This window comes from Blennius ocellaris (assembly GCF_963422515.1).
Source record: "Blennius ocellaris genome assembly, chromosome: 17".
Lineage (NCBI taxonomy): Eukaryota > Metazoa > Chordata > Actinopteri > Blenniiformes > Blenniidae > Blennius > Blennius ocellaris.
The window spans coordinates 24,436,248-24,444,111 of record NC_137666.1 but is presented as its reverse complement, the minus strand read 5'-3'; positions in this window follow the sequence as shown (position 1 = coordinate 24,444,111).

The window sequence follows — 7,864 nt, the reverse complement described above, 5'->3', positions numbered from 1 at the left end:
GTTTGTGTGGAAAGCTCAGTCAACAGCAGTTTCCTCTGTGGCGGCAAACAACACTGCAGGTTCAGATCAACAGCCTATTTTGGGCTCCGTGTGTTGAAATGGGGTCAGACGCACATTTGAGATCCTGGTTCTTAAACCAACCCTCCAGTTGAATCCTCTCAGCGTCTCTCTGCTGGACCTGGTCCCAGACTGATCTGACCAAGGAGCCGCCTTTCAGTGAGGCTCACAATGACACCCACACTCTGAGGGCTCAGTCTGGACATGGTCTTCATCTCGTCCACACGGCACGAGCCGGGGTTTTAGAATTCCCCCACTCTGGGACCCGTGTTCAAAAAAACCTGTTTTTATGCTTCTAAAACCTCTTCATGTGGACGATATGATGATGACACACACACACACACACACACACACACACACACACACACACACACACACACACACACACACACACACACACACACACACACACACACACACACACACACACACACACACACACACACACACTTCACCAATGCACCACAGTCACCACAACTCTCACATTAGGGCTGAAACAACTAACCAATGTAATCCATTCAAATCAATTTCCAGCCATCACTTAGTCAGTTAATAACATTTTTTCACCTTAAGCGACCCACTTTTTCTATATTTCGACCCGTCTGTTCCAGCAGTAATGAGCCACTGTGGCAGTACTCTACCAGCACAGCAGGAGAAACGGCCAATAGCGGGTCTCGTTTAGCGTCACATGACGCCACAGCACAGTTTAGTGCTTTCAGAGAAACGGAGAAAGGTCCAAGAAACGGGAGAAAAGAGACACATGGGGACAGAAACCCTCACGAAAACATTCATCTTAAGTGTCATGATCTACAAACTAGATGTATTCTGTGACCAGTGGCCAGCAGGCCAGCTCAGTGTAGAGGTAGAAGCTTGGTTGTTGAGTGACTGTCGGAGACAGCCTCATGGGCGAGCCGTCCAGAGAAAAGCATTATGGGAGGCTCCTCCCACATCTGCCAACACGCAGCGCCGCCGCCGCTCCAGTCCAGGGTCTGCTTTGTTTAACGCCGACTGTCCTTGCTGATAAACCCTCAGCAGTTGGACTTTATCAGCAGTGGCTTTCACAACACAGGGCTCTTCTACAAGCTGGAGGCCGAATCCCCATGAAGATAACTGGCTGCCTCAGTGCTTTGTGTTCAGGACCGTACCCTGACGGTTTCACAGGCGATGTGCCAGTGCCACTGCCTCAGCTACTGCCAGTGCTGATGGGACTTGCAGTGAACTTTAAAGTCCCAGTGAAATGAAGGTTCCACCTCCAGAACCCTCTGCTGTCGCTTCTAGGGACGTTTTCCTGCTAACTGGCTGAAGGGTAAAATGCTAAAACACGACAATCTGAGAGAAAATAGCCGATAAACGGCGCTATTTCCTCTGCTGGGCGGAGCTTCTGACAATAATAGTGACATCACGAGTTGTGCACACGCCCAAGTTGTGTTTACATTATGGAGGATCAGAGTTTTGACCACCAAGAGGCTGAATTGAACCATATTTCATCATCATGGTCATTTCAAACCCAGTGATTGATGAAGAAGACACAGAAGGTGGTTCTGCCATCGGTGACCCCGTCTGGAACATGTTTGAGGAAGCAGAAGACGCTTCGTCCTCCATTCGTCCTCGTCTCCTCGCCTCAGCAGCCGCCGGTTTTCACCTTTGAGGCTTTGAGTCCTGACTTTTGGCAGAACGACCGGCTTCCTGGATCCAACACGTCCAAGAGCTTTTCTGACTGTGGAATCACCGAAGATGAGTCCAGGTATTACTTGATCGTCTACTAGCCGCCTGAGCTAGCGGCTCCTGCTAACCACTAGCCGCTCCCGCCGCCCGTGCTCATTTTCTCCTCCCTCAGTCTCTTCCAGGCTCAATCTTTCATCAAGGCTCATAAAACACCGACTATAACTTCAAAACACTGTAAAAACGTTGATATTTAAGAGGAAACAAGCCGATATAAACACAACAGATGGAGATCTGCACAACTCTTGACGTCACGCCCACGAAGAAGAAGGATTCCCCCGACTTCCTCGGCTGGAGATTCAAAATTCAAATAACTTTGTTATGCGACAACAGTGGTGGGGCAGAGTCGGAGGAACCTTACAAGTAGAACCACAACTATCGTTTTTTGCAAAGTAGTGTTTTACATTTCATTAGGACTTTAAGTGTCTTGGTGTTTTGGAAGTGTTCTATCAAACAGCGTCTCTCCCACCGCTGATTTGGATCCTGTAGATTTTTCTTGCAAAACCAGTCTCACACACTTTCACGCACATTTGAAGTAAATTCTCCTTTCCAATAAAAAAAGAAAAAAGAAAAGAAAAAACAACACACACACACACACGCACACACACACACACACACGCACACGCACACACACACACACACACACACACACACACACACACACACACACACACACACACACACACACACACACACACACACACACACTTCCACTTGGAGGAGAAGCAGATTCTAGGAGTTTACGTCCTCTTAATCTCACATTCCCACACAGGTCAGACTGAGAACGTAAACACGGGAGCGTTGTGTTCCACCACTCCGACGCTTGTAGTGAGAACCGAGGAGGAAAAGCAGGCGATAAGGAAGAAGACATGAAAACAGACAAAAGGGAAGAATAGGACTGGTGGATGAACACCACAGCTTCGCCACTCCTTCAAAGACCGATGAAGCTTTAAGCTTTACTGCGGCTTCGCTTCAACGTGAGCCAGACGAAGTGCGACTGGGGAACGGCGGTGAAGTCGCTACACAGGACGTCCGTCGACCTGCACTGCCTCACCTGTTGCCAAGACGAGGCCTTGAGAAGGGAGATGTGGTGAGCGTGAGTCAGAAAGCTTAGTTTCCTCCTCCTCCTCTCAATCAGCTGACACTCTGGCAGGAAGCCAACCTCGACTCCCTCATTCTCCACAACTCTGGTTTACCGACAACCTGAGGGCAAAGCAGCTTTTTGCTCCTCCGAATGCTCCTTTCAGCTCAGCCATACATTGTAGGACGAGCGATGGTGGCCTACATCTCCAATAGGAACAACTCAAGTGGACAGTTAACTATCAATTAACAGCTTTCCCACAAATGAGGAACACCTGGGCTGCAGCCCAGTGACTTCAGTCCAGCCTAGCAGTTCACCTCCCCTCCCTGCTACTGCAGCACGTCAAACCTCCTGCAGCGTGGCGGCGGACGGGAGGCGGTTAACCAGCTCTCATCACTGAGGAAACAAGCCCGATGTTTTCTGGGTTCAGTGCAGCTCCGCAGCTCACAGCCTGAACCAAACAACCCTGCAGGGACTAACCTCATTAACTAGCAGGGACCACCTCAATGTCTGACGGGCGAATCAAGGGGGGGAGGGGCTACATACACCCAGCCACAACTCAACTCAAGCCAACCTAACCTAACTGAACTCTGACCTAACTCAAGCCAACCTAACCTAACTTAACCCTGACATGACCTAACCTAACCCTCCCTAACAACACAGCCTTTTAAATCAAAGCTGAAAACCCATTATTGTACTTTGGGTTGTAACTCTGTCTAGGACAGAGGATTTATTCTGTATGTTCTGTTGTTATGAATGTCTGGAAGCTCCACCAACCTGCAGCACCGTCACTCCTCCACCAGTCACACCTGGGTTTTATTTACTGTTTTTATGTATTATTCTTGTATTTGTTTCTTAATGTATTGTTTTTATAGCTTTGTTGTAAAGCACTTTGGAACCACTGGGTTATTGTAAAGGGCTATACCAATAACATTTGATTGATTGATTGATTGAACCCAACGACAACCTAACCTACCCTGACCTAACCCAACCCAACCACAACCCAACGTGACTCTGACCTAACCCAACCTAATGTGACCCTGAACTAACCCAAACTAATGTGACCCTAACCTAACCCAACCACAACCAAACCTGACTCTGTCTTAACCAACCGGGTGTTTCAGTTTCATAGGTGTTGCTGAGGCCATTGCACAACCAGTCATGCGGCTATCTTTGACCAGGTAATCTGACCTCTGATGTTTATCTGATCAGGCACAGCAGAGCAGTCTGCCCCACATAAACTGGCCGAGACGCCACCATGACCATACAAGAAGATCCAGGACACATGGTGCTCGTCCAAACTGACGCCGTTTCATTTATTCTCCTCCGGCCACGTGTCTCCATTTTGGAACGTGATCAGACAAAAGTCTACCAAAGACACAGGTTGTGACAGAGTGAAGGCATCTGGAAGCAGGTAAAGGTTGAGGTTCACCTGCTGGTTCACCTGGTTAAACTGATGGTTCACAATCAACTTGAAAGAAGAGCTATATAATTTGGGATGGTGATTGCAAAAAAAAGTGAATTCTACATCTTTGAAAAATTGGATTCTGAGCCTTCAATTAACTGGATGGGAGAATTGTCGAACCCGTTACACCCTGAAAGACTGAGACTCTCTAATGAAGACAGAGGAGACAGGTTTGATCAAACGTGGGACCCGACACTGAATAATCTGAAGACTGTGAGCTCCTCGGGATTGGATATTGTATAAAACCTCACTGGACAACTGGTTCTGTGATTTTGTTGATGTGGAATTAATTTATCTGTACTTCTTGTAGATGTGTTTGTTTATAGTTTCCATTCTTACTGTGACCATGTGGTATGGCTGTTGTTACCTTAGATGTGCTGTGTTCTGCATGTCATGTGTTCTTTTCTTTCTTTCTTCCATTTCTCTCTTATCCTTCTTTGTTGAAAATCAATAAACATATTTCTAAAAAAAGAAGAAAAAATGATGGTTCACCTGGCTAATCTCCTGGTTCACCTGCTGGTTCACATGCTAGTTAATCTGGCTAAACTGCTGGTTCACCTGGTTAATCTCCTGGTTCACCTGCTCGTTCACAGTGGTTCACCTGGTTACCTGATGGTTAACCTGGTTACCTGCTGGTTCACCTGCTGGTTCACCTTGCCAATCTCCTGGTTCACATACTGGTTAATCTGGTCAATATGCTGGTTATCCTGGTTAATCACCTGGTTCCCCTGCAAGTTCACCTGGTTACCTGATAGTTAACCTGCTGGTTCACCTACTGGTTACCCTGATCAATCTGCTGGTTCACCTCGTTAACCTGCTGGTTCGCCTGGTTAATGTTGAGGTCTCACCTTAGATGGTTGGTTAGTTAGTTAGATATCTGGCTAGTTAGGTGTTAATTTATCTTGTTAGTTACCTGGTTAGTTCGATGTTGAATTACTTTGTTCGATATCTGGGTTTGTTACCTGGTTATTTAAATGTGTAGTCAGTTATCTGGTTAGTGATAGGGTTACTTAGAGGTTTAGTAATCTTGTTAGTCATCTCTGTAGTTCTCTGGTTGGTTAGTTAGTTAGTTAGTGACCTGGTTAGTTATCAGAGTCAGGTCCAGCCACTAAAGTTCTGCAGGTAGCTGCGACCTGCCGTTAGCTCTGGAGCTTAGCCTCGACAGAAAGCAGCCTGTCCACCGCGGAGGGGTTGCGAGAGACCCGGGGGGGCCTCTCCCCCCTCAGGAGGGGGGTCGTGGTGGTCCAGGATCGAGACCAGAACCCCGGAGGAGCAAAGTGGAGCTCGAGAAGCTGCGTGATCCGCATCCGACACAAGCTAGTGCCGCTAGCCGCAGCTAACAGCTGCTGTTTCCTCTGAATACACGAGACACTGTTTACACTGGTTACACTGGTCACACCGTTCATAATGTTTATACTGCTTATACCGCTTATATCGGCTGTACCGTTCAGCCTGTTTACACAGTCCACACCGTTCACACCTACCTGACCACCGCTGCCACCCCAAGGTGCCCCGCTGCTGCGGCCGCCTGTGTGTCACGAGCCGCGGCCAAATAATTCAAATTCCACAGAAAGAGTCGGAGGAGAGCCTGGAAGTCCACCCGCTTGACCGCTTCACCCCTTCACCGCTTCACCCGTTCACCCAGCGCCGCTGAATGGCTGCCCGAGTCTCACCAAACTTCCTCCTTAGCAACGGAGCGCCTCGGAACAGCTCGGAACTCCTCGGAACTGTTCGGAACGCCGCGGAGCGTCAAGGAGCGGCTCGGATATGTTCGTACATCCTCGGAGCGGCTCGGCTATCCCCGGGACTCCTCGGCGCGGCTCGGCTATCCTCGGGACTCCTCGGCGCGGCTCGGACATCCTCGGAACTCCTCGGAACACCTCGGAGCAGCAATGAGCGGCTCGGAGAGCTTCGGAGAGCTTCGGAGAGCCTCGGCGAGACTCGGAGCGGCTCGGCTATCCTCGGATATCCGAGGCGCGGCCGTTCGGATGAACTCGACACTGTAACAAATTGCTGTAAATTGACGGTGGATTTACAACAGTATCCTACTGTAATTTATAATAACTGTAAAATGCTGTTAAATAGTCACCCCTCATATGTAAATTAACACTTAAATCAGTCACTTCACAATAACAGTAGATAACTGTAATTTAACATTACGAAACAGTATTTTCTCTCAACCACCCACTGAGCAAAAAGTGGTCCAAAACACCTCTAGAAGGCATCATCTCTATACGTCCAGAAGACGTCCTCAGAGGGGCCTGAATGAAAGTATTTTAGACGTCTTTCTTGAACATTGTCTGGATGTCTTGTCTGGACGTCAATGAAAATACATTTAAAAAGAAAATGGACAGGTCATCAGTCTTACACAGGACATACACCAAGACAGGCAATTTAGCGTTACACACAATCAAATTAAATAAAACACCACCAACTGGATTTGAACCTATGATCTTCTGTCTGTAAAACAAGAGTCTGACCAGTTTGTCAATAACATGACAGCCAGTGGAGATTCACAGTGTCTATAGAAGGTTTACTCACGTACATAACTATACTCCTCTCCTCCTCTCCTCCTCCTCTCCTCCTCCTCCTCCTCTCCTTCTCCTCTTCTCCTCTCCTCCTCCTCTTCTCCTCTCCTCCTCCTGCACCTCCTCTCACATAAAGCTGTCAAACTGTGGAATCAGCCTCCAGTCTGAAGTCGTCAGTAGATTAAACATCATTTCTCCAAACCTGATAAAACAGCTGATGAAGACCAGATGTGTCAACATCAGTCCTTTAAACTGTCCACTGAGTCTCTGTGCAGCTCAGGAACACACGTTTTAGGCTTCTGCTTGAATTTTAAGAATTAATAGTGGCACTATTGTAGGCTCTGTATATAATGTGTATTGTCCTCCTCCTCCTCCTGCTCCTCCTCCTCCTCTTCCTCGTCCTCCTCCTCCTCCTCCTCCTCCTGCTCCTCCTCCTGCTCCTCCTCCTCCTCCTCCTCCCACTCTGAACATGATGATGAAACCCAGGTTCTTTCAGGGGCCACAAGTTTATCAGCATTAAGTTGCATTCCTGGCATGCTTTATAGCTGACCACGCTGTGTGTGTGTGTGTGCGTGTGCGTGTGCGTGCGCGTGTGCGTGTGCGTGTGTGTGTGTGTGTCTCTTCTACAAACCTCCATCAACCAGGTGAGAGAACACATCTATTGGGAACTTGTGCCCCCTTGTGGCTGTGATTGTAACTTCAGGCATGGTGTTGAGCAGCAATTTGGATGGAGTGTAACTAAACGGAGTAACTATTAAAGTAACTCCACGCTATATGCACAGTAGTAACGAGCTTGCTCTTATTTGTTTAACATCTTACTTAAAGACATGTTCAATCATTTAGCTTGTTGTAAAAGGAAGTGACTTTTTAGTTGTTACTCACTTTACACACTTTGATGCATCACTAGTTTTTGTGAAGCAACAGAATCAATAATCACTGGTGTATGAACCAGGAGACGGACTGTACCAGAGGTCTGGTCCAGGAACCAGGAGACGGACTGTACCAGAGGTC